Source organism: Harpia harpyja, chromosome 2, assembly GCF_026419915.1.
Source record: "Harpia harpyja isolate bHarHar1 chromosome 2, bHarHar1 primary haplotype, whole genome shotgun sequence".
Lineage (NCBI taxonomy): Eukaryota > Metazoa > Chordata > Aves > Accipitriformes > Accipitridae > Harpia > Harpia harpyja.
Genome location: NC_068941.1, coordinates 28,565,354 through 28,583,957, shown reverse-complemented (window position 1 = coordinate 28,583,957; position 18,604 = coordinate 28,565,354).

The window sequence follows — 18,604 nt, the reverse complement described above, 5'->3', positions numbered from 1 at the left end:
TCTACACACACTGTTAATTGTTGACAAGCCTTAAGCAGTTTTGTTATGCAAAAACGGCTGCTTGCTCTGGACCATTTAAAAATGTGAGAAACACAATGTTCCCCAATTGCTGCATTCCAATTCCTGTGCACATGAAGGATAATCACAAGATTAAAGTATCCTACCAGGAACCAAGGTACTAGTGTCTGCCTCAGGGCTGTGCTTGCAACTCCATGGGTAATCAGAAAGTATCTCTTAACTTCTCCCCTCTCTCCATGGGTTGGACAAACAAAAATAAAAAATATTTTCATTCTGTCAGTATTTTTGTCTTATCTACTTATCTTAGCACATCTTCTGGGATGGGAATGTCTTGCACTGTGTGCACAAACAATACAGCATCACACATATACCAGACTGTGGCTCGGCTGGTCGCCTCTAGCTGATACAGAAGTATAAATAGTAAGAATTATTGGCCATACCTAAATGGCATTTGAAAACTGATCCTGCTGTAACTTTGCTGTAAACTCCTACTGCTTCTGCATTAGAATTAGTTAGCTCATCATCAAATATATTCCTCTTGAATTTTTCATCCCAAACTACAATACATAGTAATTTCCTATTGCTTTCCGCTATGAAGGCTGCTACATTAGCCTCAGCATAAACAGAACAAATAAGCCTCAGTGCAGGTCCCAAAAAACATGCTCCAGATGGACTCCCATTTTAAACATGAGAAATGGATGTCCACCGAGGTCAAAATGACAACTACAAAGTCACACGGGAAGTGGAAGCAAGGAGTGGTTGCTTTGGTCTGAGCTGAGCAGCACAGCATTGCCTCTTTGCGTTAAAATTCTTCCTTCCCATCCCTGCACACAACACTGCAGTTTGGTTTTAGCATAGTTTTAACCTTCAAAAATGGTACTCTTTCACATTTCCATGAACTTTATCTCAAGATATGATTTCTAAACAATCAAAATATTTTCTCTTTGAAAATGCCACCTTTATCTTAGCATTTTTAAGCAAAAGCAAAAGGGCAAGTCAGGAACAAATTATTTGCAGATTCAGGCTGTATTCAGTGGGTAGTTACAGTTAACAAAACCCAGCATTTTTTCATCAGATAAACTATTCAACCAAAGCACTGTGCACATATCTGCTGTGAACACTTTAATTTGCTGCTTCTTTATTGGGTTTTGGAAGGAGTTATTGAGTTTCCTTATTGATTTTTAGTGAGTGAAACAGTAGTTTTTGTTGGGATCTTGACTGAGCTAATTGATAAGCTCTTGGTAATAAACAATAGCAGTGGCAAAAAGGTAAATGAAATGCAATCAATGCAAGTCAGAGCAAAAAAATGCCTTCAGAAACTTGCAAAATGGTATCATTATAGCTACAAGCCAAGTGTTGCTGCAGAAACACTTGAGAGCTGTTGGAGTAATGAGTGCTACTGGAAATGTAATGACTGCACACTGAGTAATTAACATGTTACATGAATTACTGATACATCTAAGGACACATGTTTATTTTAGCTTGCTGGGCAACATTAAGTAAAATAAAGTATCCTATAATTTACTCGGTATGGAGTTTTTATTTCCTACAGCTTGGTTATAATTTAAAATTGAAGATGCGATTGCAGACATGTACTCTGCATGCACAGTTAAATCAATAGGGTTCAACTTAAAAACCATATCGAAGACCACAGCCTGATCTCTCATTGCAAACTATTAGTAACTATTGACCCATTGTTCAAACAGCTTGTGAATGGAATAATACAGTATAAGTCAATGTATTTCATTGGTCTAATGCCTTTTAAGTCATGCTCAATGCAATTTTAGTCAATTCACTCAACAAGCAAAAAAACCCCGTGGTTTAAGGGGAAAATAGTCACTTTGCCCAGATAATACAGATACAAAGCAGCTGTTTAAACAACTGAAAGAGAATGCTTGCTTCCCTCCCTTCTCAATACACATGTACTTTTAGATATTATTAATGGCCATTATGAAACCTGCTACAGGTGACAGTTCAAAACCTTAATCCATAAGGTCAAGCAGGAGAGGCTAATACAGTTAGTGTGGAGCATGTTGGGCAGATACAGAGTTCATCGCTTCCACACTGTTAGATAATAAGGTCTAATTGTGCAAAAGATGTAGGCAAAGGCTTGAAAAAAAAACCCCAACCTTTAGAAATGCTTTTTTCACTGGAAACTGTTTCTTTTTTATGGAAAGTTGAACACTGACAATTGCAAGTGCCACACTTAATTGGAAATACCAGTCTGGCTCCTCATGGGTTTTTCTGTGCCAGACCCTCTCTCCCTCCAAGTCGGGGGCTCCTGAGTGGACTTCATTTCCCATGAGATGCTGAAATGTCCCCCCTCTCTGAGCTGCTGTGGCCTCAGAGCCCTGTGGAAGACATGGTCCAGAGGGGAAGCTTTGTCCCTGAGAGGGAGGGAGAGGCTCACTGCCACCCTCCATATGAGTTACAGAAAACTGTCAGAAAAAAAACATGCCCTGCCTCTCACGAAACCTCTGCCCCTTTGCAACAAGGCTTGCCTCAGACCCAAACTGACATTTTTTCCCCTTTCCAGATTTTCAACTTTGCTGCTGCTTCTGCTTTCCTGAGCTCAGTTAAAAGATACAAACGGATGTTTCTTCTGAAACTTTGAACACGTCAGACTTACCTTAAATGAGACTGCAAAAGGAGATGACAGATGAACACAAAGGCAATGTGCTTGACAGAAGGACCCTTCGCCCATCCCATTAATTGTACTAAGCAAGGCATCAGGAAGCGCCTCCTCCAGAGTCTGCTAGCCTACTTGTTTGTATGGAAACCACTCTTAATTTATCAAGTCAGATTACAAAATAAGAAGAAAATACATGCAAGAATGGCTGGCAGTCTAGTTCGTGAGCACAGCACACAATGACATCCTCACACTTCCCATGGAGAAAGACAGCCCGTGGATTACAGAGTATGCTGAAACCACCACACAGATCCTTACAGGCCAGGAAATTGAGACAAGGTGCTTTGGAAGGGGAAAATTCCTCTTAACACCTTTCAGGCACCTGGCTAGGTCAGGGCCCCATGTTTACCACATGGTTTGAGACAAGAGGGGCTAGAAATGGAAAAAGTGGAAAAAGAAGCTACTATTGCTTGCTAACAGGAAGATGCAGAGGAAATAAAAGGATACAAATGAAGAGGGTTGAAATAGGACTTGACGTTAAAAGTGCCATAGTGGGTTAGCAACCATATTCCTTTGACCCTTTTTTCTTTCATTTACAGAACAAGAGTCGAGGCTCTTCAGTCAAAAGTGATAAATGCCCTTGCTCTGGCTCTTACTCAAAGCCTGTGCTATTACACACCTGCACGGTTCAGGTAGGGCACAGCCTCCTGACAGGGAATGAAAGATGGCTCCATTTGCCCATATTTCAGAGGCAGTTGGAATCAGTGCTCTCATCTTATGGAGAGAAGAGGCATTTCAGCCTTGCCAAGACAAGTCAACAGCAACTCACCCTGATCCCAGTGTCTCTGCCCAACCGTACATATGTAACCCGGGCTCCTCATCTGAACAGGTTCCCAAGCATTATACTTATTCCCTTCCCTAGGAAGGAAGGCACATAAGAAACTGCTGCTTTACCCCATAGCCCTCTGTAGCGCTCAGCATGCCCAAAGCCTCCACATAGTATTTGCTCAAGGAGTCCCTGGGGTGGCAGTACCTGGGATTAAGGAGCGGGTAGATGTTTTGGTTTTACAAACAATGAAGGCTTCACTCACAGGTGATGCAGGATTAGGCATGATTATAGGCAGAGCCAGCTTTTAAAGCAGCTGTTCAGCTACTTGCATCCTAGGTGAGACTTTCAGGTTTTTGAAAATATTCTTAATGTGATTTGTCAGCTTGCAGGAGAAGGAGAATCAGACAACTGTAACTATGGCAATAAAAGAATTACTGGTGCAGAGGATCTATCCTTTCCCAATGCTTCAGCAGCCTTCATGCATGATGCCCATTAGACAAATTCTTCGTGATTCCTTCAGACTTCTACAGCACTGAATGCAGAGGCTCAGCCTTTAATGAATAAGATTCACTTAAAATTATGTGACATAAACATTGTTGTAAAGTATGTTAAACAAATTTGGCCATTATTTTCCCAGCCTGCATATCTTTTTCCATTTCAGCACCATCTTTAAGGACTTACAGCTAGTTACTGAAGGCTGATACACATGCCTATGTTGTAGTGGGTCAGAGCATGCCCTGCCAGCTCACCGTGTGCATATCTTTTCATGATGCTAGGGGAATAGATACTTCCCAAAGAGTGCTAAGCCATTCAGAAATCTGGTCCCTTTAAGCGCAGAGCTCTTTAACCAATCATCCCTGGTGTGGGTGCTATGTCTGATGTCTGAAAACCAGGCACACAAGGTGATTAACTGGATGGGTATTTGTTAATCCCATGGTCGTATCTGCTCATTCAATCTTGCAAAGACTGGGTGTTCATTCAATTTTCCTACTGTGAATGACTGCAATGATATTCTTCTGGCTATCCTTAGTGCGAAATAAAAAGCATTTGCAAACATCTCTGAGGGCTTATAGCTAACATTGGCTGGCTATTTTTCGGCAGAACTGTTTCCATTAGAAACAGCTAAAGGCCAGAACTGAAAGACTTCATGGACCATGTCCCTTTTGATGCAAGATGATCACTTGCCTTTTCCCTGCCTGGCTGGCTTATCTTACCAGATCCCTCAGCAGCCCTCCTGTGAGCTATTGGATTTCCCAGTTCTCAGCTACCAGTACACAGAGGACTTTCAAGGACCACGGGTCCTAGCTGTGGTGCTGCTCATCCAATTCATCTGCTGGCCATGAGAAAGCTAGCATCGGAAGCCTCTTGGTTTCTCACAAGCTAGCCACGGCCCCAGACTCAACACTGACGTTCTCCAACCACTCCTCCATTTTCTAGCTCAACAAGGTTTTCTGCAATCTCTGCTCAGTGCCCAATTCTTTATTTCCTCCAAAGCTTTACAGATAAAATAAGACAGAAATGAAAGAGAGGAAGGTCTCAATTGCCTGTGAAGCACTCAACTCTTACAGTCCTTTTTGCACATCAGCTTCCTCCCACAGTTTTAGCCAACCATCACTCATCTTTTTAATTCTGGCCCAAGCTGTTATGCCAACTTGCTCTGTGCTGTTAAGTAGTAAGTTTCAACCATGAGATATGCAAAAAAATTTTCTCAAAATACCCTGAGACTACCGAGAAAGCTAAATAATCAAGACTTACAAAATGCTTTGATGCTAATCATCAGATGAAAGATGCCTCAGGAACAGAAATATCATACAATAAATCAGAAACAACCTTTTAAAAATGTTTTTTTTTTTAAAAAGGATTTCTCCTGAGTCTCTGCAGACAGAACTCGTGCAAGGGCAAGACACATTGGATGGGGAAAGCGAGGCACCACTCCACTGAAGAGACAATGGCACTGTAATGGCAGCTTAAAAAGTTATGAACAGAAGAGGTGGCAACCCCAAAAGCTGATATAAACCGATGTCTTATTTGTAAAGCCACTGTCCCCCACTGTTTAACTCTCCTGAAAGAAGAGGACAGAATTAAACAGGAAACATTTTTGAGCAAAAGTGGACTAGGAGGATAAAGTGGGTATGATTCAGTCACAGAACAAATCTAGCTCTCATCAGGCCTGACTATACTACTGTGCCAACTAAGCCAGTGGAATTACTGTGCTGGAGTCAGGAGTAAAAAGTGAGAGGAACTTGCAAACATCCTGTTATTAAAAAAAGCTGTATTTACTGTAAATCTCCTTGAAACAGCTTCATTATGTGCCTTGTGCTGCCAGTTTCAACACTTGTTCTTATTTACTGTCATCTACATTCCCCCTTTAAAGCAGATTATTACTCTTACTGATCAACTCTTCTTATTGTGCAAAAGTTCCCTGATGCAGGCAGACTTATTAGGTGTTTTTTGTAAAGGCTGTCTTCTTGTTACTGTTCAACAAGCAGCTGTTCATAATCCCAAAGCTTAACAGTTACATTAATTTTAAACTAAAGGTTGGAGCCATAAATTTTCTCCAGTATTTCCTTCAGCTAAAGAAACTCAGTAATCAACAAAAAGAAAACACTAATGATATTTCATTACTTCTTTATTTTCTTGTCACACATGCTGCAGTAACGTACAGAGATAAACAAGTGCCAGCTTTTCAGATTTCATTTTGAACACAGAAATCACTGTAGGGTACACAATAAAACTTGATTTTTGGCTTATGCTTCACAATCAATAGTTAATCCTCAGCTGAACACTTGATACAAGGTGCTCTGCTTAACCTTTTGTCTGCTGTCTCTCTTTCCTTTTTGCAGGCTATTTGATTTCAATTAAGCTGTGACTGAATATATCACCTCTGGGCAGGGTATCTTTCCTTAAATTAAGCAGCACTTTGCCTTGTGATCTTAATCAGAAGCTCCTCTGCTGTGGCAACTGGGCACCACGTCCTCCCCTCCCAAGCATCTCTGAGCAGAGCAGTGTGCGTGATAGACTAGGAGGAGTGGGGCTACCACATGCAGAAAAAGTGATCAATCATTGACAATAACATGAATAGTGATGCCAAGAATAACAACCTGTTCTAGGGGAAGATGGTAAAAATTCAGCTTTTCAACCAGCACAGTACAAATACAAGTTATTCAAAAGCTCGGTTTAGATGAATTTGACTGGTCTATCACATTGGGCCAAAGCTTTCTTTAGAGTCATCCCAAAATTTTCAGGAGCCAATGTCAAATCATAAACTTGGTGTGTCTGATATTTCAATTAAATAAATGCTAGGCAAAGCACCATGAATTTTTCACTATTGTGGAAAATGTTCTACCTTCTCCCAGTCCCCAAAGTAGTATTTCTGTGATCCTGAAAAATTACTTTACTGTGGGCTGTGAAGTGCCTGTGTGAGGCTCCCTACAAAGCAGAGAGATACTGTCGATGTAACATAACCACTAATTTTAATCAGGTCCTTGGACTTTGGCTTCTAAGGGGACCTGCTGAAGATGCACAGCTTGGATGGAAAGCTTTGCCAGCCCTAATGAAAGCTCCCAATGTTTTTGTTACACCCACTGCCATCCTTCTTGCTCAGATCTGGTGCAGTTCAAGCAGCTTCACAGAGCAGACAACCAGTGGGACAGACATATCCAAACTACCACTACAACTGTTCTCTTCTTCCTCTATAACCACATAAAACTACAATATATTTCTGTTAAGGTATTCAGAGACACTCCTAATCTGAAATCCACCAAGTCCATGCTAAAGATTCCTCTAAAAATGCTGTAATTAAGTACTTGACTTTAAGTAAGCCTTACAAGAGATGACAAGGGGCAGCAAAGGGGTATTCACACAGCCTGCGTTAAACAGTTATCTTCAGATGCTTAAGCCAGGAGCCTGCTCTCTGCAGGCTCCCTCAACATCAAAGGAGAGAAGCTCAGATGGAATGACAGTGCCACAACTGCGGCAAGATTGAACAACACTTCATCTTATGTCTGTAGATTCAAATGCCATAGCAAGTGACTAAGAAAAACGGCAAAGGAACAAAGTAAGTCTAAAATCGATGTTACCTCACATACAGTCATTAAAACTCCACAGACCAAATTGCAACATGTCAAAATCGCATCAAGTGTGTTGAAAGTTGTTACAGCAGTAGAAATTTCCAATTAAAAAACACACATCGATTTGGGAATATATATTCATTTTATGATTGATTTTGCCCTTTTTGGTTAAAATAAGATAAAAAGGTCAGGTTTTAGTGAACTACTACACAAGAAAGTGAATACTTCTGCTGCTGCCATATAACTTCTATGGTCTGTAGCTAATAATTCTCTGTGAGTTGCTGTAAAGGAGTGCTACAAAATACTGCAATCTCCACAAAAAACTTGGTGATGTTATGGACATGCAGTTCTGGCTTTTTGTGCCCATTTCTTGCTTGCACAACATCCCCCCCCCCCCCCCGCCCCCCAAGAACAAAGAGGCTTCCCATCCACTGAAAAACATCTGATTAATTGTAAGGGGATGTGAGAGGTGTATGCTATGTGTTTCTCTACCTGTCAAGTCATCCTCCTTTCTATGCTCCTTACAGCTCAGCAGGGCAAGACTACTTTCCTTCTAAAACAAATATTTTACATGTCCTGTATCCTTGATGATTTGACATTTCAGGGCCTCTGTGGGGACATGTGATGGTGAGCTTGTAAATCAGTCCCTTTTTTGAGGTAGCATGGGATGCTCCCTCAGCAAATCCTGCCTCCGTTCATAGAGATCCTGGCTCCTTAATGGCACATTTAAGAGGTGCACACAGGCACATGTATGGATTGTACCCCTATGCAATGAAGCAGAAGTGGGGTTGCTAATTTCAAAAGGGCTGGGGGAGAGCCAGGGGATCCCCAGGGGCTGTGATGCTTCTTTGTGGATCCTTCCAGCCTTTCCTAAGAAAATTGTCTGCTCCCCAGATCAATACCTGACCTCGTTACACCATAATCCCCCACTGCACCTGAATGCGAACACAGACACACACAAGTATGATTGCTCTCTTGTGTTTTTGGGGTTTTTTTAATAAATGCCATAGAAAGTTCACCTGCATTTCATGAGTGGAATAGAAAACACTGAACAGCTCTGCTCCCTAACATGATTTTGTTTGTTTGTTCTTGGGAAAACATTGTCTTGCAGATGCCATCATTCAAACATGCATTCAGTATACAATTTAAGGGTGCAAGTGGCAGAAATGGGGCAACAGTTTTGTCACATGGGCTTTGCTTAACCCTTTTGCACATCTCCCTTCTCTGGAGCACATCATTTACAACTGCCAGGCCAGAGGAAAGGCCTTGTAAATTTTTTGGGGCCACTTCCTTCTTTTCTGAAGTAAATTGCTTAGCAGTAGACTACATGTTTGTTTTAGTTAGCCTCAGTCTAAAGTAATTTATTACATTTTGTTTGTGTGTGTGTCTTATTTTTGGCAGCAGAGATTAAATATCCCTACTGACAGAACCACACTGTGGAACCTTGGGCATGTCTGGTGATTTTTGCACCAGTTCCTGGAGAGAGGGATTGTCATTTCCTGGCCTCTGCCTATCATGAGTGTACACAGGTTAGGGAGAAAGGCTCTCTTTAATCATTAATAAACTCAGTTCTTCACACACCGAGAGGCTGCTCTCATTTGAGATCTTAAGCATTATTATAAACAGCTGAGGCAGGAAAACACCCTGTGCAAAAATTGGTTAAAAGATTCCAAATGCTGGTTTTTTATGTTCTCCTGTATTAAGCCTTCTGAGAGGAACAAGATGGTATTTCTGCCTGGAATAGTCTTCTGCCTTGAGTTCAAAGTGACAAAGCATTAATGTATGCAAATATGCAGCCTACAGCTTGTTCATTAGGAAACTGAGAAGTAGAGGAGAGTATGTAGACTAAATGTCACTAAGACATATAAAACTCTTTGTGGCTATATAAAACTCTTCACCATACTAGAAATAGGAACGTGCAAACTATAAAAAGGAGAGAATATGCAACTGCTCAACTCCCAAATGCCTAACAATGGGCAAGTGCAACATAAGCCAGGAATGCTTGGAGACCATAAACTTCTGTGAAGAGACCTCTACAGCAAAATTGAACGTATTAAGAGCTAAAATTGCCTGCAAGACATCGTTGTTTCGCACGGGCTCTTGACTCAGAAGTTTGTTCTACCTGGATGTATTTGCTGCATTTTGCAATGCCTTGACGTAGTCTTCCCCATTCTTCCTCTGTTATAGGTTCAGGTTTTCTCACCGCTTGTAGCACTAACAGCATTGGGCATGTTGCTATAAAGCATAGGCAGTGTGGCCCAAAGGACTAAGTAGGTACAAGGAATAAGTGAATTCCAGTCTTGGATTACCACTTCTACCATAACCTTGGGCTTTGCTGCTTCTCCCAGCAGGTATCCGCTGAAGAAACTGGATTTGGCTTTCCCCTTATCAGACTAGCTCACAATTTCCTACTCCTATCAGCACCCTATTTGTAATGGTTTTCCAAGGTCATGGCCACATGCAATACATAAAACAAGATCTGCAAGCTGAGCAAAGAGCCACCAATTCTACTAATTGCCGAATGGGTGTGAAGAATTATATATATCAGCTACATTATTAAAATTCTTCAAAGACATGTTTTGAGGCTATCCAAACTGTCATAGAGTTTAAGTCAAGTTCAGAAGGCAGGGGCAGGCAGAGGGAAATCAAGTTGTTTAATGTTTTTAAAACAAATACATTCAATTCAGAATGCATTTAAATTATATGAACTAGCCAAAGTTTCAGCAGTGCTGTTGTATCATTTCACAATGGGAAAACAGCAGAGAATCTAATTTTCAGCTGACCTTACACATGGCCATACTAATTCTCACTACCCTACTTCCAGGCCCTCATGTTCGTGCAAAGCTGACAGACGCAGCACAGCTCACTGCCACAACCCACTGCTGCAAGACATTTTATTTTTCACCAAAAAGCTCTGTCATCTATTTGCATCACTTGTTTTGTTGAAAACATGAAGCCAGGCCTGCAGTGTCTGAACAGAATGGTTTCATATTTTATTTTGAGTATTGCCCTAATTTTTTTCTTTTTAAAAACATGTGATCAAATTCAAAACAAAAAGTCTGCCAGATCTAACACTAATTTTTGATGAAAAATTCATTTCAGAATTCTTTTTGTTATCCTGCTTAGAATAAAAATAATTTCTGACTACAAAACAGCTTGCATAACAGAAAATCTAAGCCCAATGCCTTCCTAATATAAGCAGAGAAAAAGCAATGAAGCAAGAATATACCCGCTCTTAGTACTTGACTTTTAGCGAAATAGATAATTAGTAAAGAATTAGCTGTATGGAACAGTCAATGAGTATTTCTGGTTCTAGTGCTGGCTTGAAGCTTTGTTCCAGGGGTCACACTTTGAGAGTTATAAATCAGGAAGGCAGTGCAACTCAGATGCAATATTTGACCTTCCTCATAAAGCTTTACCTCCTGCTCTTAAGAGATAAAGGGGCGAAAAAAGTGGAGGGAAATTTCTTTTTTTTTTTTTTAAGTAGTTTTTTAGCTCTTATGATTGAGGGAAAAAAACCCTGATCTCTAAAGGCATGAAGTCCAGAAAATAAGAACCCCCCCCAAAACAGGAATCAAAAGATAAGGGTCTTCTCTTATATACGTCATGTCTATCTTGAGGGAGCTGACACATCTGCATGTCTGGTGCTATACTTATTTTTTTCACTAGACAAAAAGCAAAATCGCAGACAAGATATATTTCAGCAGTTTTGTCTTATTAATCCACAGAGCCACCAGATGGAGCTGAGGTTATGCTTTTAACAAGGGAGAGCACAATTAATTTCTGGAAGGATTTGAGTGAACAATATGCATGTGTATAACAAACAGACAAATGTGTGTAGACATACTGCACTCTGTATGAATTAGGTATATTTAAGGTTTAAACAAATAATTTGAATGAGCCATAGGAACTAGTAAATCAGGTTCACAAGTCTCTCTTCTGCATGCTTTCCTGGTGTCTAATAAAGGGTTAGCTTTTCTTGACTGTGGCTCCTCTATGAGCCACTAACACTTAAAAACTTGTAGGAGTGCGGTCCTTTTGACACCCCTGCTTCTCTTCCAAATAAAATTGAAATTGGCCAGCAGCTTCAAAAACTGTTAGACTAAACAGACGAATATACATGCCCTATACACTACCTGCATAATATACACTACCTGCCTTAGCAACCAAGATGTAAAATACCTAAGACAGGCACCAAAACCTGGGCTTACGCTTCACAATACTTTGCATATGGGGAAAATACAAGCTTTTTCCCATGTATATATATACACACACATACATATACAGGGAACAAGTACTGCAAAGACACAGCTAAAGCATCAGTGTGAGTCCGAGGAAACTGCACCACTTCCTCCTTACATTCACACAGTGTGCCAGAAGACCCAGACTAAATTACTGGGACAACAGTAAGTGGTTCAAGTCAAAAGGTGTATATATGCCAAATCAAATTAAAATGACTTGCTAACATTTTCTTTCACCATTTTAATGAAGTTGACTTGAATCCCTGGAGTTTAAGGCTGCTAGAACTCAAACATGTCAAACTTATTATATATATACAGTTGTTGTTAATGCATGCTGCAAGATAAATGGCCTGAATTAGTACTATAGTAGACCCTGGAAGACCTGATGACAATTACTACTCCTTTTTGCTTCACAGTTTAGATAGGGAAAAGCAGTTCTTTTCTGAAGGGATTTCACCCCAACCAGAAAAGATTCAGGGTAGGAGGAAGACACTGCAGTCTGTGTTATGGAGCAACCCTACCACAGCTGAAAGTAGAGCACCTGAAGAGAACTGTCCAAACAATGATGAACATTTGGTTTCATCAAGAGCTTTGAGATTTCCAATTCTGAATTAAGAAACAAAATTAAACATGACATTCTTGGAGAAAAAGAATTGCTTTGTACTGATCTAACATTGTGCTATGAAATAATTTAGATTGCATTTATACATTGCATTGTAATTTAAAGATGATGCCATTAAAAAAAAAAACAAAACAACAAACTTCCGAGAGTCAAAATGGGATGTTTTGACATTGTTCAAGCTTTTCCTCCCCCACTCCTTCCAAAACAGCAGCACAGAAATCAATTCACTTTCAGGAAGTATTTGGATTGTGATGACGTGAAAATGAATACATCAGTTTCACCAAGGTTTCTCCAGCTCACCTCATCCTATGGTCCAGTTCAGTCCTTGAACCTTCAAAACTCATTTAATGCAATAATAATTATATTTTACCAGGATGGAAAAAATTGCCCAGCTGTCCTGAAGCCTACCTGCATTACTCTAGATGGCAGAAACTCCGGGAGATTTAAAGCATTCAGCCACATAGGGTTCATCAACCATGTGCCTCCTCCCAGCTACCTTCAAGAATTCTCTTTGCTAATCTTCATGTCCTATGTTTCCTTTGCAGTAACTGATTTTTTTCTTGACCTCTTTGCCTGCAAAATCCTTCCTGATCATTCACCCAGAGCTCCATGTCCAGCCAGACCTGCCTCCTCCCACAGTTGGTGCTGGGGCGACAATACAAGTGCTGCTGATTGCAAAGGAGGGCCAGAACTGTGGCCTATGACTGGAAAAACATAAAACAGACAGCAGGGAACAGTATCCCCTGGGAAATCTTTCCTTCATTAGGTGAGAAGGTCATGCCCTTATTACCCTCCAAAGCTGACGTGCAATTCCCCTTCTGGGCTGGAGGCTCACGCCTATGCAGCCATGGCCTTTTGCTGTGCAGCAGAACCTGCTATTGAAGCGAGTTCTTCCTCTGTATTAACGTATTTATGCTCCATATAAAAGGTATATAAGGATGTGCCTCCAGGAGAAAAAAAAAAAATATATATATATATATATTTTTTTTTTTTTAGCTATTTTTCCCATAACCACCACTGTAGATAAGCTTTGTCTTTTCCTGACTTGGGAGAGAACCGTTGGTGAAGGGCACTTTTGCAGCTTGCATGATCTGAAGCTGCTTCTGGCTAGCAGATGTCTGAGCTGCTGACATAGAAGACTTTTCCCGTCCACTCTATTTCCTCAGCCCAATGCCTTGACTACCATGGAGTACAAAGCACCTTCCTACACCATCCCATGCAGTCTGCTAAATACTGCAATGGGAGCAAGATGTGTCTACCATGCAACCTTCTGATACTTGCTAGGAAAAAGAAAGGCCTCTACTACAGAACTGGGTTTAATTGTGTCCTCCTGCCCCAGAGGTTACACCACAGCATCCATTTGCTCTGCAGTTCTCACAGCTTGTGAGAAGAGAGGCCCTGCTGCCAGTGGAGTTCAGGTGATTTAGGTGGCTATTCAGTCCCAGCCTCAGAAACCATGAGATTAGCAGCCAAGACAGAGACTGCATTCCCAGATGTCCCATGACTTGCCTGTGAAAAACCAGAATCAAGCCAATATTTCTAAGGGCTTCAGCAAATTCACAATCTACACTCTCATGTCTCAGCTCTAAATTAAGGATGGAAGACCCTATGCACCAATGCCATGGGTCTTCAGAAACAACACAGCTGTCTGAAAGGAGAGTTAAGAGGCATCCTAGTCTCAACATCGGTTTCTAAGAGATTGCTTTGTTCTTTTCCTCAACACCTTGAGCATGAGATGGATGAGAACTGCAGAGCTGTAGAGCCATCACTTTCTTTGCCTTCTTCATATGAGATTTTATCATTAAGTGTACAAAGCAGGCAGTATTCCCAGCTTTACAGCTGCTTTAATATGAAGAGTCTCCAGTATACCACACCTAACCACTCAATAAACCATGACATCACTGGTGCATACTACACCTGTATGACCAGGCAAAGGAGTAGACAAGAAATTGAGGGTAAGAGTCAGGATACAGGGTAACATGTCAGTGCATGTATTCAAAAGTCATGAGTCAGCAACGTCGGTATCAGGTCCAGCCCTGGATCTGTAAGAAACATGGAATTGGTCTAGAAGTTTCAGTGCTGGCTGAACTTTCAAGCCTCATCAGCACTCTTTAGATATCCCAAACCCCAGACAGGAATAAAACGCTTTGAAACAGTTTCCCATTGAAACAGTTTGCATCCTGAAAGATGCACAAACCCCAACAGAACAGAGAGTTTGAGGTCACTGGAATCTGATTTTACATTAAAGCAGTTTCCTCGGTAACCAAAAGTCAAAGCAGCCTTCAAACAGTGCAAATCCACAAACCTTTCACTCCTTACAACTTTTCAATTAAAGAGGGACAAACATACATTTAAATTATGAAGTGGTAAAAGCCTTCTAAAGTGCCCAACCCAGCGTACCAAGCTCTAACTGCAATATATCTCACTTAAATAACACTGCCTGCATAGTTTCAAGGACAACCATAAGACATACTGCAAAAAGAAAAGGAGTAACACAATATGCTTTTACACTGCACTCACTGCAAGTATCACGAGGTCTCTGTTCATGAGTCCATGCCACAAGCATCCAGTCTGGACACACTGGGGAGGATATAAAGCCAGTTTTTTTACCGCTGCTGCTGTTGTGAAATCCAAGCTCCACTGCCTTTGTACAGAATTGTTCTGATACTGGGCATGGTGGTAGCTCTAGAGCATCCTGGTTGTGCAGCCACAGCACCAAGGTCCCCAAAGGCAGGTGAGGCCATGTGCCGAAAGCTTTGAGGCAGAGCCTGTGCAGCAGCAGTGGGTGAGGCAGAGCTCAGTTCCCTCCCTGTAGCAAGGCCCAAGGGAGCTGGGTAGTGCTTCAGGGTGGAATCATAAAGAGGCAGTGCTACCATCTGCCACCACTGGAGTAAAGGCTCTTTCCTCGATTTTGCAATGCCTGGGGAACAGTGGGTTAGAAAGAAGCACTCTGCTGAGAAAAACCTGCTGTGGTGACACAAGCAGTTGCCTCAGATGTAGCATTCGGGCTGGGAAACCTGAGACTCAAGGAGCAGAAAAGGCAGAGTTATGGCTGATGACACAGCCTGAAATGACGATAAGTGAACCTCCCTGATGCCAGAAGAGTTACACCTTTTTGCACCAGAGAGAGGCTGAACAACTGTCTTGTTACCAGTATTACTTTACGTTGCCAAAGACACACTATGAAATTGAGTCCTTCGCCTTAAATGACAGTGTGGAGTATATAATTTTGTGCACCATGTCCTGTCACTACAGAAGATGGGACTTTGTGCTATGCAAATGGGTTTTCTCCGGGTCTGTACTTTTACGTACCAAGCCTGGTGAATAAATTGGCTGGAAATGTGGATACCCATCCATGTAATAAATACAGGCGAATTGCTAACAACGAGACTGAAAATATTCAGCTTCAGGCAGAGAACAACATTTCAGCCCAATATTTAAAGTTTATCATTAATAAACAGAGGGATTAGTGGATTATAAGGAGTAGTAGCAGACATGCTTTAAGAATAAGGCTCACTGCCACAATTAAAAGGCATTTGCCTGATTCCATGAAGACCTGTAGTCCTCTGTGTGTATGCATATGCACGTATATTCTCATTTTTATGGAAGATCACCCATCTTTCTCTTCCTAAGGATTTCATGGCTTTATGTACATTCTTGTTACACTGAGAATCTGCAATAACGCTACCAATGAAATTGTCTATGAATAATACGTTACTGCATCGCATAAAATAGTCAATGATTTCTTGAGGGATAATGAAAACTACTAGTACTTACCGGGTGTTCAGGCCAGGCAGTACATTGCTAACTAGTTTATTTTAGTCTTTGTTAAATAAAATATACAATTAATTCATCTCTAGTGTCATATATCATACAGCACCAGAGCAAATGGTAAGCTGATCTGAGCACCCCAAATGGTATCAATAGCCCATAGCTCAGGTCTGCTGCAGCATGATTACAAGGGGATGCTGAGGACACGTTGGTATTCTGCACTGGAAGGCAGGAGCCACCATTCAGCTTTCAGTCCGATACTCATAAAACCTGAGCTTCTTGAGCAGTGCAGAGTCTAAAATGGCCACTGTCATGCCCATTAGTCAAGAGAAATAAGTGAACAGGCCTAATCAGCCCGATCTTCTCAGGTAGTGGGGGGTATGCTGGAACGACCCAAGATGATTTAGAGGGAAGTGGTGGAAGCCAGCTGGTGGATCCTACCCCATGTTTTGCCAGGACTGCCTTTTCTACCTCAGCCACCTGCTAGGACAAGATGTGTCAGTGAATGACTGTATTTGACACCTCAATTATTTTGATAACTTTCGGTTCAGTCTTCTTATGCTCAAGCACTTAACCCCTTAGCCTCTGCAAAGCCCAGCCAGGGAAAACCCCGCTGTCTAGTGAGTGCATCAAGCCAGACTGGCAAATGGTGAATTATATTTCCAAAATACAATTCTCATTTTAAGTAATGATACTGCAAGGTGCAAGCAGAATTGCTGAGTAGAAATTAACAAAAAAAAAAATTCTGGTTTGGAGGCTTTATTTTCTTTTTTTAAAAGTAAAGGCACAGAGGAAAATGTACAGGAAAACCTATTTTACTAAATAGAGCTGGCTTTCTGAAGTACCTGCTTCTATTGTTTACTTGGCAAAATACTGCTTTTGAAAACAGCATTTTCACGTATACTGCATGTTCCAAGGTTCATTAAAACTAATTAATAACCTAGTGGACTGACAGTGGACTGTCTCTATCAGGGCTTAGAGCTGTTACTGCCTTTCAGGTCCTGAAGAAATGACAGCATGTGTTGCACAGGAGAGCCTAGCCAGAACCCAGTGATGCAGGTACTGTACAAATACAGAACTAAATTCTTCTCCAGACACAGGTCCTGGCCTGCCAATAGCACACCTTAATTTAATATAGAGATATTAAATCCTCAACATTTGACTACCAGATATCTGAAAATATGCAGACCTTTCCCCTATAACACTTGGGAAACAAAATGCTACCAAACCCAATAATCCCTAGTCACTCCTCAGGGCAAAACTGACACACTGACATTACACCCAGTGTTACACCCAGATCACCAGAGTCAAAACTAGCAATAATTATCCATACTCTTCACACACTATTCCGTTTGCTTACAAGGGATCAGAGTGTTGTGTTATAAAATATATTACAGTGTAAGCAATGTTACCTTATTTCAAACATGTCCAGCTGACACACTTCTGCCTGATTTGCTTCACCAATAGGTAGAGTTGGCTAGAGTGATTTGCAGGTAAAATCTTCTGAGAACCAAAGTAAGTTTTTCAGCGGTAATATTTTCATTAAAAAAATGCTTTCTTGTGGCTCAAGGATTTGTGCAATTTTAGCAAAATGTTTCAAATGAAAAGAAATTCTATGCTGATACAAATCAGAGAATAGTTTAGGATTTCAGTTTTTGCAATTTTTTTTCTTTCACTGCCCTCTCCTTTTTTATCATTATAAAAGTGGATTGAGATAAGAAATAAAAATTACACACAAGGAATGACAGTCTCAGGAGAAAAAACCAAAACATTTCAGCTCCCTTCAAAAAGCATCTAAATGAAAATGTTGCATTTTTATTTAATTCTAAAACAACAGTTTTCAATTCATTCCCTCAAAGAAACAAGGAAAATGTATGACAAAATCTAAATTTTTTTTCATAGTGCTCATATTTTTTTTTTCCACAACAGCTCAACCTTTTTCAGGAGGCCCTATTAAGAGCTCCATTTCTGTTTTAGTATCTGAATAAACTAATGCCGTGCCTTCAACTGCTCCAAATGCACTCACATGTGAGACACCTACAAAATGTCCTTATACAGGACATATAAAATTTTTGTAAGAAATGAATGCTTGATGCTAGTCCTGGAGTGACTCCATTTTGGTTCAATACCAACTGTCCTTCAGAAGCACAGTAATTGCTTAGGAGTGGGATTCACCTCAGAGTGGATTCCTAGGGAATCCAGTAACTCGAAGATGGGTCTGTCCCAAACAGGTTAAAGCATCTGCAGAGTTGGCTGGGTTTACTGTAGCAGGACAGGAGTGAATGCACACATCTTTGGTCAGACCACTTTGGTTACGCTTATGTTCTTACCCTCCTGACTCCTACCATAGCAGCAGTCTCTATACAATTCCCTGTGAAGCTTTATTATCATGATTCACATGAGATGTCCATGAGCTGCCACTTT